The 22,709-nt window shown below is 44.7% G+C and overlaps 1 protein-coding gene across 3 annotated transcripts in view; it reads right to left on the bottom strand.

Moving 5' to 3' along the window:
* LOC137378719 (cadherin-8-like) overlaps window positions 1-22,709 on the bottom strand; it is a 194,578-nt gene that overhangs the window by 130,958 nt on the left and 40,911 nt on the right. The window lies entirely within an intron of this gene.

Here is a 22,709-nt window from a genome sequence, read left to right as displayed (position 1 = left end):
TCAGGACTGCTCAATCACTGAGTATATTCAAGACTGAGCTTGAAAAACATTTGGACATTAAGAGAATCAACAGACATGGGGATGAGGCAGGAAAGTGAAGTTGATGTAGAAGTTCAGCCAAGATCTAACTGAATGGTAGAGCAGGCTCCATGGGCCAGCTAGCTTAATCTTTCTCCTATTTCTTATGTTCTTTTGTCTCTGCAACTGAGTAAGATGCTAGGCCATGTCAGAAGGCAAGAGGAGGTAACTACGTGGCGCGAGACTGGAGTTACACATATAGATCTGGACAGAATCCGTTCCCTGAAGAATATAGTAGCGAAACTGTTGGATTTTTACAGCAATCCAGCAACTGTTCTGTTCCTTTTCTGCTGGCAGCCCATACATTGTCAATTTATTGAATTCAGCTGCACCACTGGTGAGATTTGAACTCATAACCTCTGTATTGTTAGCCCATTAAAGCCACTAGGCTACTCTACAGACTAAAGAAACCCCATTTCTGATGCAAACTGCTCTCTTCACAACAGCAGTTAGAAGGCAGTTAGTAATCATGAGATTGCTTAAGTCATTGAGTTGCCCACTATTGGCTGAACAACTAGCAAGGCCAGCATTTATTGCCAATCCTTGACAGTACAGCACTTGTTCAGTACTGCACTAGAATGCCAGCCTAGATTTTGGACTGAAGCCTGCAGGAGTGGGACTTGAACCCACCAGTTTCTGCCTTAATGAGCAGTGTGAAACTCACTGAGCCAGTGAACTGCAAACAAAAAGTCATTTGTGGTACAACAGTGTTGTAAGGAGAGATTATTTTTGCTATTCGGCATTTTGTAATAGTCTCAGATACTTTAAATACAGCTGGAACCATTTTAATCCAGAGTTGCCTCCTATTTCACACACATGATTCACCTCAATTTAGCCTCATAACGACATCTTCTATTGTATGACTGTAGCATTTCCAGCCTCCAATTTTTCTGTCCTTCATTTAAGAGTGAGATTGCCAACAAATTAGTGCCACGTGGCTAGCTAGGCAAGCTGAGAATTGCAGATGATTGAAGCTTACTTTATCCAATGCTCGAGACAACTACATCAGAGACTGCAGGCTTGTTTTTAAATCAATTTTTCTTACCCTGATGTTTCAGTACATTCAAAGAACAAAGAACAATACAGCACAGGAACAGGCCATTCGGCCCTCCAAGCCTGTCTAAACTAAAACCTTCTGCACTTCCGGGGACCGTATCCCTCTATTCCCATCCTATTCATGTATTTGTCAAGATGCCTCTTAAACGTCGCTGTTGTACCTGCTTCCACCACCTCCCCAGGCAGCAAGTTCCAGGCACTCACACCCTCTGTGTAAAGAACTTGCCTCGCACATCCCCTCTAAACTTTGCCCCTCTCACCTTAAACCTATGTCACCTAGTAACTGACTCTTCCACCCTGGGAAAAAGCTTCTGACTATCCACTCTGTCCATGCCGCTCATAACTTTGTAAACCTCTATCATGTCGCCCCTCCACCTCCGTTGTTCCAGTGAAAACAATCCGAGTTTATCCAACCTCTCCTCATAGCTAATACCCTCCAGACCAGGCAACATCCTGGTAAACCTCTTCTGTACCCTCTCCAAAACCTCCATATCCTTCTGGTAGTGTGGCGACCAGAATTACACGCAATATTTAAAGTGTGGCCAAACTAAAGTTCTGTACAGCTGCAGCATGACTTGCCAATTTTTATACTCTATGCCCCGACCGATGAAGGCAAGCATGCCATATGCCTTCTTGACTACCTTATCCACCTGCGTTGCCACTTTCAGTGACCTGTGGACCTGTATGCCCAGATCTCTCTGCCTGTCAATACTCCTAAGGGTTCTGCCATTTACTGTATACTTCCAACCTGCATTAGACCTTCCAAAATGCATTACCTCACATTTGTCCGGATTAAACGCCATCTGCCATTTCTCCGCCCAAGTCTCCAACCGATCTATATCCTGCTGTATCCTCTGACAATCCTCAAAACCATCAACCTTTGTGCTCTCTGCAAACTTACGAATCAGACCAGCTACATTTTCCTCCAAATCATTTATATATTCGACAAACAGCAAAGGTCCCAGCACTGATCCCTATGGAACACCACTGGTCACACCCGTCCATTCAGAAAAGTACCCTTCCACTGCTACCCTCTGTCTTTTATGACTGAGCCAGTTCTGTATCTATCTTGCCAGCTCACCTCTGATCCCGTGTGAGTTCACCTTTTGTACCAGTCTGCCATGAGGGACCTTGTCAAAGGCTTTACTGAAGTCCATATAGATAACATCCACTGCCCTTCCTTCATCAATCATCTTTGTCACTTCCTCAAAAAACTCAATCAAATTCGTGAGACATGACCTCCCCTTTACAAAACCATGCTGCCTCTCGCTAATAAGTTCGTTTGTTTCCAAATGGAAGTAAATCCTGTCCCGAAGAATCCTCTCTAATAATTTCCCTACCACTGACGTAAGGCTCACCGGCCTATAATTTCCTGGATTATCCTTGCTACCCTTCTTAAACAAAGGAACAACAGTGGCTATTCTCCAGTCCTCTGGGACCTCACCCGTAGCCAATGTGGATGCAAAGATTTCTGTCAAGGCCCCAGCAATCTCTTCCCTTGCCTCCCTCAGTATTCTGGGGTAGATCACATCAGGCCCTGGGGACTTATATACCTTAATGCTTTGCAAGACACCCAACACCTCCTCCTTTTTGATAATGATATGACTGAGACTATCTACACTCCCTTCCCGAGGCTTATCATCCACCAAGTCCTTCTCTTTGGTAAATACTGATGCAAAGTATTCATTTAGTACCTCGCCCATTTCCTCTGGCTCCACACGTAGATTCCCTTCTCTGTCCTTGAGTGGGCCAACCCTTTCCCTACTTACCCGCTTGCTCTTTATATACGTATAAAAACCCTTGGAATTTTCCTTAATCCTGTTTGCCAATGACTTTTCATGATCCCTTTTAGCCCACCTGACTCCTTGCTTAAGTTCCTTCCTACTGTCTTTATATTCCTCAAGGGATTTGTCTGTTCCTAGCCTTCCAGCCCTTACGAATGCTTCCTTTTTCTTTTTGACTCAGCTCACAATATCCCGCGTTATCCAAGGTTCCCAAAACTTGCCAAACTTATCCTTCTTCCTCACAGGAACATGCTGGTCCTGGATTCTAATCAACTGACGTTTGAAAGACTCCCACATGTCAGATGTTGATTTACCCTCAAACAGCCGCCCCCAATCTAAATTCTTCAGTTGCTGCCTAATATTGTTATAATTTGCCTTCCCCCAATTTAGCACCTTCACCCGAGGACTACTCTTTTCCTTATCCACAAGTACCTTAAAACTTACAGAATTATGGTCACTGTTCCCGAAATGCTCCCCAACTGAAACTTCGACCACCTGGCCGGGATCATTCCCCAATACCAGGTCCAGTACAGCCCCATCCCTAGTTGGACTATCCACATATTGTTTCAAGAAGCCCTCCTGGATGCTCCTTACAAATTCTGCCCCATCCAAGCCCCTAGCTCTAAGTGAGTCCCTGTCAATATAGGGGAAGATAAAATCACCCACCACTACAACCCTGTTACCTTTACATCTTTCCAAAATCTGTCTACATATCTGCTCCTCTACCTCCCGCTGCCTGTTGGGAGGCCTGTAGGAAACCCCCAACATCGTGACTGCACCCTTCCTATTCCTGAGCTCCATCCATATTGCCTCGCTGCATGACCCCTCCGAGGTGTCCTCCCGCAGTACAGCTGTGATATTCTCCTTAACAAGTAATGCAACATCCCCACCCCTTTTACATACCCCTCTATCCCGCCTGAAGCTTCTAAATCCTGGAACATTTAGCTGCCAAACCTGTCCTTCCCTCAACCAAGTCTCTGTAATAGCAACAACATCATAGTTCCAAGTACTAATCCAAGCTCTAAGTTCATCTGCCTTACCCGTTATACTTCTCGCATTGAAACAAACGCACTTCAGACCACCAGTCCCGCTGTGCTCCGCAACATCTCCCTGCCTGCTCTTCCTCTCAGTCTTACTGGCCTTATTTACTAGTTCCCCCTCATTTATTTCACTTGCTGTCCTACTGCTCTGGTTCCCACCCCCCTGCCACACTAGTTTAAACCCTCCCGAGTGACACTAGCAAACCTCGCAGCCAGGATATTTGTGCCCCTCCAGGTTAGATGCAACCTGTCCTTCTTGTACAGGTCCCATCTGTCCCTGAAGAGATCCCAATGGTCCAGATATCTGAAACCCTCCCTTCTACACAAGCTGTTCAGCCACGTGTTTAGCTGCACTATCCTCCTATTTCTAGCCTCACTGGCACGTGGCACAGGGAGTAATCCCCAGATTACAACCCTAGAGGTCCTGTCTTTTAACTTTCTACCTAACTCCCTAAACTCCCCCTGCAGGACCTCCTCACTCTTCCTGCCTATGTCATTGGTACCAATGTGTACCACAACCTCTGGCTGTTCACCCTCCCCCTTCAGAATGCCCCCTGTCCGTTCAGAGACATCCTTGACCCTGGCACCAGGGAGGCAACATACCATCCTGGAGTCTCTTTCACGTCCACAGAAGCGCCTATCTGTGCCCCTGACTATAGAGTCCCCTATAACTATTGCTCTTCTGCGCTTTTTCCCTCCCTGCTGAACAACAGTGCCAGCCGTGGTGCCACTGCTCTGGCTGCTGCTGTTTTCCCCCGATAGGCCATCCCCCCCAACAGTATCCAAAACGGTATACTTGTTAGAGAGGGGGATAGCCACAGGGGATACCTGCACTGACTGCCTGCCCCTTCTAGCGGTCACCCATCTATCTGCCTGCACCTTGGGTGTAACCACTTCTCTAAAACTCCTGTCTATGACACTTTCTGCCACCTGCATGCTCCTATGTGCATCCACTTGCCACTCCAACCGATCCATGCGGTCTGTGAGGAGCTGCAACTGGGTACACTTCCTGCAGACTTAGTCGTCCGGAACGCCGGAAGCGTCACAGACCTCCCACATCTCACAGGTGAAGCATTTCACCCCTCTAACTGACATTTCCAGCACTAATTAATAAATTAAATTAAAATAAATAAATACTTATTAAATCCTTACTAAATTGTTATAATTAACTATCTGGTCCCTGGTGCTAGATTCCTACTATAAATATTAAATGCTAAGTAAATACAATGATCTGCTCCCTCTGGTTTAGTTACTCTACTTATTAGTTAGTTAATTAGGGTTTTAATCAATTTTTATCAATGGTTTATTTTCAAATTCAGTAAAAAAAATATCCCTCCCAGCCAATCAGGTCACAGCTTTCCTGTGACGTCACTTTCAGGTTTTTTACCAGAGGTAAGATTTTTTATACTTACCGGTCCAGAACTCCGCCCTCTGAGTCTTCTCCCAGTCACCTGTGCTCTTTGGAAGCTCTCGGCTCCCCTCACTCTGAGGACAGGTACGAAATAAAGGAGCTCCTCGCTCCCTCCTTACCGAACTTCCTCAGTTACCAAACTTCCACTATAGCACTCTAATGCAACCCAAGTCAGCACTCTAATGCAACCCAAGTCAGCATTGTCAGCTGGCTCACTTTTATACTGACTGACTCTAGCCCCCTGAAAACTGGTTTAAGCCAGTTATCTAATTAACAAGGCGTAGCTGCAAGCAGAGCCTGAGTGAACTCTGTTTAAAGCTGGTCTAAAACTCACCTTCTCCAACCCTAACAGCAACTGTTAAGTTAATCTGCTAAATAAAAGACAGATTAGATTTAAGATAAAATTAACCCTTAATTATCCTCAGTTACCAAACTTCCAATATAGCACTCTAATGCAACCCAAGTCAGCACTCCAGTGCAAACAAAGATGTATGTTTATCTACCGCGCAAGCACAGAAAAGAAAGAAAGACTTGCATTTACGTAGCACTTTTCGTGAGCTCAGGACATCCTAAAATGCTTTATAACCAATGAGGTACTTTTGAAGTGTAGTCACAATTGTGATGTTGGAATGTCATGGGACTATTATCTCATCCATGTGTGCGAAATTTTAACCCAGATACCAGAAGTGAGTGGACAGTCTCATAATACTGTAGCACTCAGTATAACTAAATAACCTCAATTTCTTTTTCATTCATGGAACCTGGATGTCACTCGCAAGGCTGGCATTTATTGTTCAACATTAGCTGTCTTGAGAAGGTGGAGGCGGGGGTCTTCTTCTTGATGGTGAAGGTGCACCTATAATGCCGAATCTTCTCTTCATTACACCTGGGGAGCGCTCAATTCCCAGGCATAGTGAATAGGAGAATGGTGGTGGGGGGGGGGAGGGGGAAGAGATCCATTGAATTAGGTATCCTCCCCCATTATATAGCCTGGGAATTCTGCACCACCCAAGCTGATGTAAGTGGAGCTCCCTAGGAGTAGCTTTAGGTCCAGCTCAGCAATGCTTTTCTCCCTTCAATACCCTATAATTCTATTCATGGGAAGTCCATGTCGTGAGGTTCGTGAAGAAACCTAAATGCAGTGGTCTCACCAGGAGCCAGAAAGCTCCAATGCCATTGACCAGGAACGTAGCCCAACACAAGGCCCTTCCATGGATACTGAAACAACCATCCATCATTTAGGACTGTCAAATAATGGTGCACCGTATGCTTTTGCAAAACAGTTGACAAATAAACAAAAAGAACTTGCACCACGGGATGTCCCAAAGCTCTTTATAGCAAATCAAGTACTTTTGGATTTAGTGGGGCCAGCGGGGCTCCCGGTGCCAAGCCTAAAAGGCAGTGAGAACCCCACTTCGGCCTTTCGGAGCCATACCAACTCTATTTAACGGTACTAGGGCAATCACCTGCCCGACGCCAGGATCTCCATCCCTTTAAGGATGGGGATCCGCCTCCAAGAGCTGCCAGCCAAATAGAAGACCGGCAGCTCAGTAGCATCAGCAGCGCCATCGGGGGCAACGGCCTCTGCCCTTACGACAGCAGGCCTTGGAACCAGGCCCAGAGCTGGAGACCGGGACCTCAGGTAAGTGAGGCGGGGTTACTTGTGCCACTCTGGCAGCCCCGGCGACGGGTGATGAGTGCAGGAGGGGTGTTCAGGAAGTTGGGTTGTTTGCCCATGGAGGAGAGACCCCTCCCCAAATCAAACCCGCAGGGAGGTCACCTCGTTTTACTGGGCGACCTCTCCACGTGGCAGAGGACCCCCTTGCCATTGACTTAATTCCAGCTGCAAAAGGGCAGTGGCTAATAATAGGCCACTTAAGGGCCTAAATGGACTCTGGAAGGGAAGGTGATGGGCACTCTGCCCTCTGCCTTCTGTCGCAATGCAATGGGCCGCCCCACCTTCTAGCCCATCTTCAGGGGGCCCATTAAGTCCAGCCTATTGTTACTGTTGTAATGTAGGAAACATGGCAGCTGATTTCTTTGCACAGCAAGCTCCCACAAATGAATGTGATAAATGAGGTGATTGTCTGTTTTTTAGTGGTATTGGTTGAAGGGTAAATATTGGCCAGGACAGAACTACCTTGCTCTTTTTTTAAATAGTGTCATGGAATCTTTTAAATACAACTGAAAGGGCAGCTAGGGCCTTGGTGTAACATCTCATCTGAAAGGTGGTACCTCTGCAAGTGCATCACTCCCTCAGTAATCCACTGATCTGGAGAATCATCTGGATTTTATGCTCAAGTCTCTAGTTTGTGAATATTATTTTTTTATTTAGAGATACAGCACTGAAACAGGCCCTTCGGCCCGCCGAATCTATGCCGACCATCAACCACCCATTTATACTAATTTACATTAATTCCATATTTCTACCACATCCCCACCTGTCCCTATATTTTTCCCTACCACCTACACTAGGGGCAATTTATAATGGCCAATTAACCTATCAACCTGCAAGTCTTTGGCATGTGGGAGGAAACCCACGCAGACACAGGGAGAACTTGCAAACTCCGCACAGGCAGTGCCCAGAATTGAACCCGGGTCGCTGGAGTTGTGAAGCTGCGGTGCTAACCACTGCGCCACTGTGCCGCCCCTATGCTAAAGTATTTAAATTATAACTATTGATGAGAGGAGTCAGCATTTACTTTTCCCACTTATTCCATGTCTGTTCGATCCAAATAAACCCAGAAGTATTTTGCCAAAGTTTCATACATTGATTAGGATTTTACTTGGATCAAGAGTTCTATAAAAACACAATAAAGAACAGCCAATTAGAAAATCTTTGCTTCACAATTAAAAATTAAACATAAATTCAACAACTCAGTAGAAACATAAACAGAAAGCACCAGGCAAAACAACTTATTCCAGGCAAATGGTAGTTATTCTTCCATGATGCTCTTCTGTACCTCAGTCAAAAGTGACAATGGACTGTATATAGGATAGTCAGGAATCTTTTACAACTGAATCAGATTTTGTTGTTAAGTGTTAAGCTTAGACCAAGATGTCATATGGTGGCAATGTATGGAAAGTGGTATGGAGCACTCCTGTTAGAGTGATTACAATGCATTTGGTCAAGTTGAATACTATGGGCTGTATTTTACCCCGACGGTGGCAGTCCTGGTGACGGGCCTGTAGGCGGAGGGAGGCCACCCTGCCTCAGCCCTGTTAAGGACCCAGCCAAATTCCACAGCAGGCAGCCAATTAACTGCCTGGTGCAGGGGTTCCCATCCAATCAGAGGGCCGGCAGCTCAACAGTACCAACAGTGCCACTGGGAGTAGTGGCCACTGCTGGTGCTGCAGGAGACCCAGGACCAGGACCACCCATGGAGCCCTGCGCCTCAGGTAAATGGGGCGGGCACACCGGGGTCATTCCGGCAGGTCCCGGCGAGGGGTTTGGGGATGTGGGTAGTTGAGGGAACGGGCTGCCTGGTGGCACAGGGGCAGCCTATGCTGCCAGGGGCAGTCTGTAAGCCACACAGATTGTCACAGAGGAGGGCCTCCCACCACATCCCACCCACCACACCCCCCCTCCCCCCATCGCCAACCAGCTCATACAGAGTTCACCTGGAGTTACTGCTCAGCTTCCTCACATGACGGAGGCATCCCATTAATTGGCCACTTAAAGTCCTCCATTGGCCGCCCTGGACTAAATTCCATGGCACGTCGGGAAGGCAACAGACACTCCAACCCCACCCCCTCCACCCTTCGCTCACAATTTTATGGCCCCCTCCACCTCTTCTGGTCTGTAAATGGGCGTGAATGGAAAGTTGTTTGGTCTATTGGAATTGCATAAAGTCGGACTGAATGGAATGGAGATTGACCACTGGAATTGTACAAAGTGGGAGTCAATGAGAAGGGGTTTGATGCATTGGAATTGTGTAAGATGGGAGTCAACAGGAAGTAGTTAAATCAATGGGAATTGTGTAAAGTGGGATTGAATGGGAAGGGGTTTACTCCATTGGAACCTTCAGGATTATTTACTGAGAAAAGTAGTCAACCATCAAGGCTCATAGTCCAGAACATCACCAAGATTGAAAGGAATAGCAGAGAATGAAGAGCAGGGAGCAGTGATTAGGTGAAAGAATGCCTAGATTGTAAAGGCCTGTAAAATATAGAAGCAAGATAGGGGGATGTTACGACCAGGTGAGCAATGTGTCTGGGGGTCTTTTTCTATCTTTCCCTGGTCTTATTGTAACAGGGTTTAATTTTTAAACACACTGTGTTTTGAGCACCCCTTTGTGTGAATCCTTGTTCACAGTTTCCAATTATAAGGCAAAGAACTGAGCACAAACAGGCTTTCCTTGGTTTAAAGCAGAAAGAGGAAATTTATTAAAACCTTAAAACTTAAACTCTAATACTGTTCATGCCTATATGACGCGCACACGCTAGCATGCACATGCGATAGAAACATGCAGATAGGAATAGAAAAGAGCAGAAGAAAAGATAAGTAGAACAGTTTGAGGCAATATCTTGTTACTGTTTCTGGAGCTTGTTGCAGTCCTTGATTGAAGATATGATCTTGTGATTATTAAAACTTTGTTCACGTGGCAAACCCTTCTCTCTTTGAGTTTCACGTGTTTTCACATGATTCGGTTCCGTAGGAAGAGATGAAGGCAGGCAAACAGAAAGGCAGAAGAGGAGATGTTCTCAGTCCATGAGCACATGGCATTCTGCCTCAAATCCCTTTGTCTGACGTTCAAATTCAAAAACTCCAGCCAGCTAGTCATGTGACCAAAGCTGGCCTGACCACTTTTGTGCATTGGAGAAGCCACTGCTGGATCCCTATTTTTCAACATTGTCCGTTACCATGGAAATGTCTTTCCGGTCAGGGCTTGCAATTTTAAGTTTTAATGTTCATGTGGTGAAATAATGTGTGCCTCAGTCTTGGCAAGTGGGGTTTGCCTGACAGGGAGGTAGAATTCTATAGCTTTGAGATCTCAGGCAAGATTATTTTTTGTCAGCCAGGTGACTGAAGCATATGGCATCCCAACAGCATTCTTAAAATCATTTAAACTAAACTACTGATATATCTACAAATAATGTTTCCTTTGCCTGATCTGGAGTAAGCATGACCGAAAGGGAAACACCTAGTCCAGACACAGATTGGCTGAATCAAGGTTTCAGAAGGGCAAAGAATGCATAGGAATGCTGCAGGAGTTTAAATACCTAAACAATGCTGACCACAAGTAAGTCACCACAGTATCTCCAGCTGGGACCACCTCGCCCACTAGCTTGCAGATTGACGAGAGATGAGTGTAGAATATGTTAGCCCCCACTGAAAGGTTGACACTACCAGATGCTATCAAGAACTAGGCAGGCTGGTCAATCAGTTATCTCTCTAGAATAACAGGGAGTGATCTGTCCCAAGTATTTTGAGTTACCGAGTCTGTTGCAGAGGATCAATTTGCTTCCAATCTTCCATCATTGATTGTGTTTTTTTGGCCCTGATGATTCTCTGCTCTGAACACTCAATTAAAACAGTTTGGACGTGTATTTCCTATTCCATAAGCTTCTCCTGAATCGGAGCTTTTCTGCATTTAAGGTAAGTTTAGAAAGACCAAAACTTAATTTTTCCCATCTCAATAGGGTCCTAAGATAAAGTTGGTCATCACCAAATCATTGAAACAGATTGGGGCAGAAAATTGTCTCAGATGGTGGCGCAAAATGGGCAGTATCGAATTGCCTGCCTATTTTTCGCAGGGCCTGATATTTAATGCCATTGACTACAATGGAATGGAATATCAGGCACAGTGTATAATGGGTAGCCAGTCCAATACCACCTATTTTGAAATAAAAACAGAAAGTGCTGGAATACTCAGCAGGTCTGGCAGCATCTGTGGAGAGAGAAGGAGAGTTAATGTTTCAGGTCTGTGACCTTTCATCAGAACTGGCAAAGGTTAGAAAAGAGTTAGGTTTTCAGCAAGTGAAGGGGGGCGTGGGATTGGTGGAGAAGAGGTCAAAAGGGGAGGCGTGTGATAGGGCAGAGGGCAAGAGAGATTAAATAACAAAGCTGTCATGGGACAAAGGCAAAGAGCTTGTGGTGAAAGACAAAGCATTAATCCAGAGACAGTGTTAATGACAGAATAATGAGCAGCTCTGTCTACAGCTCTGAAAAACAGGCATCTGGTTAAAAAATAAAACAATAAAAAAATAGAAAAATATTTTTAAAATGTCCAGTCATGACATCTGAAATTGTTGAACTCAAGATTGAGTCTGAAAGGCTATAGAGTGCCTAATCGAAAGATCAGGTGCTGCTTCTCGAGCTTGCATTGATGTTCACTGGAATACTGCAGCAGGCCAAGGACACAAATGTGGGCATGAGAGCAGTGGGGGAGTATTGAAATAGCAATAAACCAGAAGCTCGGGGTCATGGTTTCAGACTGAGCGGAGGTGTTCTGCAAAGCGGTAACCCAATCTGTGTTTGATCTCCCCAATGTAGAGGCGACAGCATTGTGAGCAGTGAATACAGTATACTAAATTGAATGAAGTGCAAGTAAATCGCTGCTTCACTTGAAAGGAGTGCTTTGGGGCCTTGGATGGTGAGGAGAGAGGAGATAAAAGAGCAAGTATTACACCTCCTACAATTGCATGGGAAGGTGCTGTGGCAAAGGAATGAGGTGTCGGAGGTAATGGAGGAGTGGACTAGGGTGCCGCGAAGGGAACAATCCCTTCGTGATGCTCACAGGGGAGGGGAAGGGAAAATGTGTTTGGTGGTGGCATCACGTTGGAGGTGGCGGTAAATGATCCTTTGGATGTGGAGGCTGTTGGGTGGAAAATGAGGACAAGGGGAACTCTGTTGCAGTTCTGGGAGGGAGGGGAAGGGGTGAGGGCAGAAGTGCGGGAAATGGGTCGGACATGGTTGAGGGCCCCGTCAACCACAGTGGGGGGGGTGGGGGAGGGCATCCTCGATTGAGGAGAAAGGAAGACATGTCAGAAACGTTGTTGTGGAAGATTGTCTCTTCAGAACAGATGCATCGGAGATGGAGAAACTGAGAGAATGGGAAGGAGTCCTTACAGGAAACAGGGCGTGACCTATTAGAGCCAGCATGAGAGGTATTTCTACCCCATTGTCTGGTCATTATCACAGTGCTATTTTGGGGGCCTTGTGTGTGCAAATTTGCTGCTGCATTTTTTATACTATAAAAGAAATTACACTTCAAAAGTACTTCACTGGTTGTGAAGCATTTTAGGACATCCTTGGGTCATGAAAGACGAGATCGAAGTGCAGTCTTTCTTTTGTTCTTCCAGTCAGTAATAAGGTCTGGAACCGAGTGGTCCTGGCGGAACCCAAACTGAGCATCGGTGAGCAAGTTTTTGCTGAGAAAGTGCCGTTTGATCGCACTGTCAGCGACACCATCCATCACTTTCCTGATGATCGGAAGGAGGCTGAAGGGGAGGTAAATGACTGGGTTGGATTTTTCCTCGTTTTTGTGAACAAGACACCTGGGCAATTTTCCACATTGTCAGGTAGATGCCTGTGTTGTAGCTGTACTGGAACAGCCTGGCTGTAGGCGCGGTTAGTTCTGGGGCTCGTCTTCAGTACTACAGCTGGGATGTTGTCAGAGTCCATAGCCTTTGCTGTTTCCAGTGCATTCAGTCATTTCTTGATATCACATGGTGCGAATCGAATTAGCTGAACACTGGCATCTGAGATGCTGGGGACTTCAGATGGATTATCCATTTGGCACTTCTGGCTGAAAGTGGTTGTGAATGTTTCAGCCTTGTCTTTTGCACTGACGTGCTGAACTCCCCCTTCAATGAGGGTGGGGGTATTTGTGGAGTCTCCTCTTCTGGTTAGTTGTTTCATTGACCACTACCATTCACAACTGAATGTGGCAGAACAGCAGAGTTTTAATCTGATCCATTGGCATGCTGTTTAGTCCTATGTTGTAGCTTCACCAGGTTGGCACTTCATTTTCAGGTTTTCCTGGTGTTGCTCCTGGCATGCTATCTTGCAGTGCTTATTGAATCAGGGTTGGTCCCCTGGCTTGATGGTAATGGTAGAGTAAAGGATATGTCAAGCATGAGGTTACAGATTGTGATTGAATGCAATTCCGCTGCTGCTGATGGCCCACAGCACCTCAAGGATGCCCAATTTTCAGCTGCGAGATCTGATCTGAATCTATCCCATTTAGCACAGTGGTAGTGCCACACAACACGCTGGAGAGTGTCCTCAGTGTGAAGACAGGACGTTGTCTTCACAAGGACTGTGTGGTGGTCACTTCTACCAATACTGTCATGGGTAAATGCATCCCAGGACTTCTCCCTCCTTACGGTATACCATTGTGTCACCACCTCTGCTGGTGGGACAAGACAAACCCAAGGATGGTGATGGATGGTGATGGAAGGTTGTGGAACATTGGCTGTTAGGTATGATTCCATGAATACAATTATGTCAGGCTGTTGCTTGACTAAGCTGTGGGACAGCTCTCTCAATTTTGGCACAAGTCCCCAGATCTTAGTGAGGAAGACTTTGCACAGTCGATTGGGCCAGGTGTGCCTTTGTTGTGACTGATGTCTAGGCCAATTCTGTGTGGTCCATCCTGTTTTTTTCCTCACCATAGACTTTTTGCAGTGATTTTGATAGAACTGAATAGCTTGCTAGGCTACTTCACAGGCAGTTAAGAGTCGACCACTTTGCTGTTGGTCTCGAGCCACATATCGGCCAGACCAGGTCAGGACAGCAGATTTTGTTACCTAAAGGGAACTAGATGGGCTCTTACGACAATCCATAGTTTCATGATCACCATCACTGATACTAGCTTTTTATTCCAGAATTATTTAATTAATTACCTCTACTACCTAGAAGGACAAGGGCAACAGATGCATGGGAACACCACCACCTGCAAGTTCCCCTCCGAGCCACACAACATCCTGACTTGGAACTATATCGCCTTTCCTTCATTGTCACTGGGTCAAAATCCTGGAACTCCCTTCCTAACAGCACTGTGAGTGTACGTACACCCCAACAACTGCAACGGTTCAAAAAGACAGCTCACCACCACTTTCTCAAGGACAATTAGGGATGAGCAATAAATGCTGACCTAGCCAGCGATGCCCACATAGCCCGAACGAATAAAAAAAATTGACTAAATTTAAGCTCCCCAGCTCGTGTTGGGAAAGGAATTCATTTTGCCTGATCATTAGTCTGGGCCTCTGAATTACTAATAGAGTAACATAACTACTACACTACCATACCCCTTCTCAATAGGGTGGCAAGGTAAAATTGGTGATCACTAATATCACTAAAGCAGATAATTGGCCGTTATCATCGTGCTATTTGTGGGACTTTGCTTTCAGTTGTTTCATTTCTTACATTACCACAGAGACTGATGGCTGGATCTTACCAGCCTTCTGAAGAATGGCTGGAAGGAGAAAGGCATTAGGAGGGGATCCCAACATCTTCCTGCTGCCACGGGATATTCTGAATGGTGGGAACGGCAGTGGCACATCCGTTCACCGACCAGACGTGGGTGGCTAATTAAACCAATTAATAGGCTAATTAAGGGCCACTTTCTGCCCCGGTATCATTTTACTGCCATGTGGGGTGACCACTAGGTAAACCATGGCAACTTCCCAGTGGATTCCTGGGGTGGGGGCGGGGTGGTGCAGGAGGCCTTGCTTAATGGCTGCTTCATGGTGCATGAAGGGGCGCCCGGGCGGCAATGCCCCTGGCGACTCCGACGCCACCGCTGGAGAGTTCACCCATCCAATCGCCAGGGCCTGCCTACCTGCCTGGGCCTAGCACATTAAATAAAAAAAGCTACCTGGCCTTCAGGGCGCCCTAACATGGATACGCCATCTACTTCATCCTGCAGCCTCAGCAATGGCCAACTCTATCGATGGTGCTGCTGAGGCTACTAAGCAACCGGCCCTCTTATTGGAGAGACGAGCCGCTATTCTCAATTTGCCACCACCAGTAAAATGCCACTCAGGGTCCTGCCACCTGTTCGTGCCCCTGCTTTCGGTCCAGGCGGGACAACCTTGGAGTTGAGAATGTTCTGGCATGCACTTTAAAATACTGCATTGTTTGCACTTTAGGACATCCTGAAGTCATGAAAGATGAGGCAGAAGAGCAAGTTTTTCTTTCAGTCAGAAAGCATTAAGTTGGAGTATCCAACAGCACAATCGGCCTGTTATGACTTCTATTGACAGATTTCAAAGACAGAATTACTTCTTGTGCTGCATCATAAGGCCATTCTTGTTTATTTATTATTTTCGTCTTAACCTCATTGTGAAAGCATATGCCCACATAAACTGAGGGGAGAAAAACTGAATTATCACGGCTGATTTTATTAAAAGCTGTCAAAAATATTCAATCATCCATGTTGACTGAAGAAATGCCGGCTGTTGGTGAAAAATGATTAAATGTTATTAATACCTATTGATATGAACCTTGGGTGAAATTGAATGGCTCAACTCCTAATAACCTTCAGTGTTAATCACGAAGTGTCAGCCTCAGAAATCAGTCAGAAAATATCAGGGTCCTTGCTAAGGCTTCAGGCATCCCACACAGTATTAGGAGCAATACTTTACCATTTCACTCTGTAATATATAGCCCCCTGAACACAATATACCATCATAAACTCCAATGTAATCCACTGCATACAGTCCAGCCCACAACATCCTCTAATATGCCACACCCCTCAAGTAACACCCTGTAACATATCACATCTCTCACCATAACATCCTGTAATATATCAAACCTGCAAATTGCTCAAAATTATGAAGTGGTTTGGTAGAGTAGATAGGAAGAAAACTGTTTCCAGTGATGGACGATCTATAGCAGGAGGACACTGATTTAAAATAATTGGCAAAAAGAACCAGAGGGCAAGAGGGGAAAAGTTTTTTACGCAGCGAGTTGTTATGATCTGGAATCCACTACCTGAACGAGTGGAGGATGCAGATTTAATAGCAATTTTCAAAAGGCAACTGGATATATCGTTGATACTAAAAAAGTTACTGAGCTCTAGAGATTGAGCAGGAGAGTGGGACTAATTGGATAGCTCTTTCAAAGAGCTGGCATGGGTACGATGGGCTGAATGGCCTCCTTGTGTGTTGTATGATTCTATGAACATCCTGCAGTACATTGTACAACACCCAGTAACAGGTCACACCCCTCACTGTGACACTGTATTCGATAGGTAACACTTTGAATAACCCTTTGAATAACCCTTCACAGATAATCGATCTCACATCTTGATGCAAGACTCTCCATCATAGCTCACCACTTGCTACAATATTTTGCTATACTTCACACCCCTCTAGACAGTACTGAGATAATTCACTCGTCACTTAAATGGAATCTGACCCCTCATCTGTTACTATGACATTCTTCAATAAACACCACCCACTCACTTTAACACACTTCATTGCACTGCGATAGCATATTCCCAAAAACAAAAATTTCTAAATTACTACACACATTTGTTAGAAGTCCCTGACATACCCCTTGTACACCTGCTATGATAGTCTCTGATATACCCGTTGATAGCACTCCAAACCTCCAGATAGTAGGCTTTGGGTTCAAGGATTTAGGTTGACACTTTAATTACTAAGGATTACTGAGACACGTCCTTGTGATGGGACATTTAATCAAGGACTGACCCATTGGTGCAGATGGATGTTAAAAATCCCAAGGCACTCTTTGTAGAAGTGCAGGAAGATCTCCAGGTGTCTTGTCCACATAACAACAGTGACTGCATATTAAAGCAATTCATTGCACACAAGGTGCTTTGAGATATTTCTGACAGATGTGATAGATACTATATAAATGCTTTTTCACCTATACACCTGCAACAACACCTTATATACGATATTTCCCTCACAGCAACCATCCCTCTTATGCTACAACAAGCTCACATAATTTGTGATGTTGAAGGCTCTTTGCTGATATAAAATTATAAAGGGAAATGGAAGCAACTTAGATGAAAGTATATTTGTCAGTTCAATAAGTCAATAATTTATCCACATATGGATCTCTCTCAAAACAAGAGTGAGGCAAATAAAAGCAAAATACTGCGGATGCTGGAAATCTGAAATAAAATCTGGAACCACTCAGCAGGTCTGGCAGTATCTGTGGAAAGAGAAGCAGAGTTAACGTTTCGGGTCAGTGACCCTTCTTCGGAAGAGTGAGGCAACATTGGCTATCATCACCCATCTTATTCAATGTCTTCCACAATAACAACACCTTGCATTTACATAGCACTTTTAACATACGGAAACGTCTTAAGGCACTTCACAGGAGCAATTATCAAACAAAATTGGACCCCAAGCCACATAAGAAGATATCAGGAGAGGCAACCAAAAGCAAAGCGATAGATCTTAAGGAGCATCTTAAAGGAGAAGAGAGAATTAGAAAGGTGGAGACGTTTAGCGAGGGCATTCTAGAGCTTCGGGCCTTGGCAGTTGAAGACATGGCCCCCAAATAGTGGAGCAATGAAAGTTGGGGACGTGCAAGAGTTAAGAATTGGAGAAGCGCAGAGATCTCAAAGGGTTGAAGAGCAGGAGGACGTTACAGGCACGAAGTCAGGGACGGATTTGAAAACCAAGATGAGAATTTTAAAATCAAGGTGTTGCCGAACCAGGAGCCCATATAGGTCATCGGGCACAGAGATGATGGGTAAACAGGACTTGGTGCGTGTTGAGATTCAGTCAGCAAAGTTTTGGATTAGCCCAAGTTTACAGAGAGTTTAGGGTCGGAGGCCAGCTAGGAGAGCTTTGGAACAGTTGAATATAAAATGTATTGGATGGGTTTTTAATCCAGGCTTTTCTGAATCTACTGAGGTGCTCCTTTTGCCTGTATTCCTGCAGGATGCACCTTGATATCTAGTGCTTTGTACGCTATCATAAAAGGGACCCATCAGCTTGATATAGCGGCAAATGTTTACAAATTCAGTGTTATTTTAGGAGATCTGGAAAAGTTCTGATGGGAGGATGCAGCTGTCTCAATTATTAAAAATAAGTTTGCATTTATATGGTATATTTTCATATCTCTGAGAATTGTCTCAGAACATAGCGTATGAATTACTTTATTTTTAAAATGGCAGTCATTATGCAGGCAAATAGCAAATAGCAAGGTGCCACAATGAGCTGTGAGATCTGTTTTAGTGATGTTGGTTCAGAAATAAATATTGGTCAGACACTAGGAGAACTGCCCTGCTCTTCTTTGAATAGTCCCATGAGATCTTTTATATCAAAAGATATTAAAAAAAGAGGGCTGTAAGTACCTTGGTTTAATGTCTCATCTGAAAGTCAGCATCACTGACAGTGCTGCACTCTTTCGGTACTGCACTGAGTTTCAGCCTAGATTATGCGCTTAAATTGCATGAGGTAGGAGGACTTGAAACCACAACCTTTGAGGCTCCCAGGTGAAGATGCTACGACTGAGTTATGGCTAACACCGTGTAGGATGTGCCCCTACAGAGATAGAATGTCTTCTTTGGCCTCCTTATCTTGAGAGACAATGGATAAGCGCCTGGAGGTGGTCAGTGGTATGTGGAGCAGTGCCTGGAGTGGCTATAAAGGCCAATTCTAGAGTGACAGGCTCTTCCACAGGTGCTGCAGAGAAATTTGTTTGTCGGGGCTGTTACACAGTTGGCTCTCCCCTTGCGCCGCTGTCTTTTTTCCTGCCAACTACTAAGTCTCTTCGACTCGCCACACTTTAGCCCCGTCTTTATGACTGCCCGCCAGCTCTGGCGAATGCTGGCAACTGACTCCCACGACTTGTGATCAATGTCACAGGATTTCATGTCGCGTTTTCAGACGTCTTTAAAGCGGAGACATGGACGGCCGGTGGGTCTGATACCAGTGGCGAGCTCACTGTACAATGTGTCTTTGGGGATCCTGCCATCTTCCATGCGGCTCACATGGCCAAGCCATCTCAAGCGCCACTGACTCAGTAGTGTGTATAAGCTGGGGATGTTGGCCGCCTCGAGGACTTCTGTGTTGGAGATACGGTCCAGCCACCTGATGCCAAGTATTCTCCGGAGGCAGCGAAGATGGAATGAATTGAGACGTCGCTCTTGGCTGACATACGTTGTCCAGGCCTCGCTGCCATAGAGCAAGGTACTGAGGACACAGGCCTGATACACTCGGACTTTTGTGTTCCGTGTCAGTGTCCGTGAGGATGCTATGACTGAGTTATGGCTAACACCATGTAGGATTTGCCCCTACAGAGATAGAATGTACACTTCCCAAAATTTACAGAGTAGAAATTTGTTCCAGGCCCACTGCACTGCCTGACCCCAGGGAACTGACATGAATTTGCATAGAGCTGCTAGAAGCAGCAACGCACAAACACATTTCTCTCCCTCCATGTCCACACATCTTAATAGTTTTGATTGGCGACTAACATTAGGTTCCTGTGCATATTAGACACCCCACTGCCTCAGTCAAAATGGCAGCCAGGAACATTACAATGGAGTGAACGAAATTATAAAACAACATAAAAATGTAAGTGGCGTAACATCCACCCATCCTGGTTCTGACACTTCTTCTGTAACACAACAGATTGTTTAAACCTGGTTGATGGAGTTGCCAACTCTCCAGGGTTACCCTGGATTCTTCAGAAATTAAAGACTATTCTCCCAGACACATCTGCGAGAAATCTAGGTGATAAATCATTGAAGAGATAAAAATTTGTGGTTTTTTCACAATTTTCTTTGAACACTTTTATTCACTAGTTATAAAATAGTGGGCCTAGGGTGTACAAAGGCTGTTCGACTGACAGCAAGAATCACCCAAATGGGTAATGAGCCTATTTGGTTTTCAATTAGCGTGGCAAGACATTGTGCTATGAGAATGGACATGTCAGGCGACCAATGATAAGAATGTGGGGTTGTAGAGATTAGAGGCAGGAGGTCATATGATGAAACGTCCAGGAATATGCTCAAGCAGAGTTGGCAACCCTACCATTTAATGGAGCTTGCTAAAGTCCCGGAGCCTTTCGGAGGGGCATTCTCATGGCTATTGACAAATGGAAACCCATAATTTCATTAGAAGAGAGCTGTTTACATCTTTGTTTCTCTTTCTATTGTGTTCTGTGCAAATTTTCATCCTGTTATTGAGGTCTGTTGGAAGGTTTTGATCCCAGTATGATCAAGAAAAATGAGCTCGTGCCTCAAAAATTTGATTATGTGCAGGTACTCGATTGACACCATTTCAAATCTCTGGGGCAAGCTTATATTAAGTAGGGAATAGAGATAGTGCATAAAGAAAGGAAATATTTTCCTGTTTCATTTTCTAAACAGTGTTGAAAAGTAATCTCTGGGTGAATGTTTTAGGGAATGGTAATTGCAAAGGGCCTGATACCTAACTCAGCTGCAATAACACAATAACCGAGAGTTTAGTCTTAATTTTTTGGAGTGATTCCAATATATTAAACAGTTATTGAACTACCAGGAAAAAAATTGGAAATATACAACAGGTCAGTCTGCATCTGAAAGAGAAAAGTAAGGTCACGTGACAACAATGGATGAGGAAGACCTTTTGACTCATCTTACCCTGCTTGAAATATCCTGCAGGTCTCCCCCATCACAGCATCCAATTGTTCTTTAAATGCTTCCAAAGGTGTTAACCTCCACTATCTGACTTCCAATCAGATGCTTATTCTTTATAGACGGCATGTTAATTCAGAAGGTGAGAAGCTTCACCAGAATCAATTCTGTTGAATGGGCCTTACCCAAAACATTAACACATCACTTGCCTTACAGGTGCTGATAGATCTGCCTGCTCTGCATTTTCACCATTTCCCGTTTTTCATTTGCAAAGAACCAGCATTCAGAATTGCTTTTTTTAGTGATAGTACGTGTTTTGTGTGCTAATACCACCACGACACGTTTTGAGTCTATCACTGTCAGCTTGGCTCCATGGATTGCATCTCACCTCTGAGTCAGTCAGAAGATGTTGGGTTTAAGCCCCACTCCAGGAGTTGCATATAAAATTCCTGTGCATTTTTTGTAAGTACCATCCTTTGGATGAGGAGAAGTCATGATATTTTTTGAAGAAATGTAATGTGGGAGAAGCTTAGCAAATATACCTGAGTCAACCAAAACTATCAGAACAAACAAAATACAGGTTCCCTGGCCATTTAGCACATTGCTGTTTATGGGATCTTGCTATGCATAAAAAGGCTCTGTATGTCATTGCATTTCAAAGCAGTTTAATTTATGTGAATTGCTTTGAGATGCAATCTACCATTTCATTAATGAAAGTCTTTCAGTTTTTTAATTCATTTGCCAAATCATGTGCCCTCTCCTGTTAAAATAAGATACTAGTTACTAATAATTATAGGACAGAAGATAGTTGATAGCTCAGTGAGTTTCGCCATGGAGAAGATAGGCTGTAGAAGATACCAGGCTAGTTTGTGCTGAGTTGGCTGACATCAGTTGGGATAGTGATATATTCAACACAATTGGAAAATTGCCTTGGGTCCCTGCTTTTGCTCACTCGTCAAGGTATCCCTATTGGAGGTGCAAGCTTGTAGAGGCTGATAAGGCTTGCTGCAGGCTCAGCTTTGATGCTCCACATAGACTTTCTGACATCGCACTGCCAAGGCTCCATCTCTTGGGTGAGGCACAGGAAAGTGCAAGTGTCCATGGAACCATAGTCCAGCCTTTGAGAGCAGAGAGGTTGGAAGAGAAAATGGTGAGAAAATAAGAAAAATAAAAGGCAAGAATGAAGAAGTTGACAGACAGCCGCTTTACACTTGGGAAAGGATAACAGCATCATTTTAGTTGCAGACATGACATGTACTAACGACATAATGACTTTTGCAATGCAGTGATAGTTTTGAAAAGAATTTTCATTGTCACTTTGCAATGGTTAACAAATCTGGAAAGGTTATTCCCGAATACTCGTTTTTTTTGTCTTGAGGGATATGCTCTTGAAGTGAAGAATGTCAGCGCTGGAGAATAATTCCACTTTGTAAAATTTATTCAGTGGGTGTGGGCATTGCTGGCAAGGCCAGCATTTATTGCCCATCACTAATTGGTCTTAAGAAGGTGGGAGTGAGCCACCTTCTTGAACTGCTGCAGTCTATGCAGGAACAGCGATATATTTCCTAGTCAGGATGGAGTGTGACTTGAAGGGAAACTTACAAGTGGTGGTGTTCCCATCGTCTCCTTTCCTTGTCCTTCTTGATGGTAGAGAACCTGGGTTTGTGAATTTCTGTCAAAGAAGCCTTGGCAAGCTCCTCAAATGCAAAATGTCCTGATGTGTACAAGACAAAAAGCTTCGACAACATGCCTCTATTTTTGGCAATCCTCAAGTTCTGTGCTACCA

This window comes from Heterodontus francisci, chromosome 17, assembly GCF_036365525.1.
Source record: "Heterodontus francisci isolate sHetFra1 chromosome 17, sHetFra1.hap1, whole genome shotgun sequence".
Classification (NCBI taxonomy): domain Eukaryota; kingdom Metazoa; phylum Chordata; class Chondrichthyes; order Heterodontiformes; family Heterodontidae; genus Heterodontus; species Heterodontus francisci.
The sequence above is the reverse complement of the archived record's forward strand: the minus strand, read 5'-3'. Positions and strand labels throughout refer to the sequence as shown.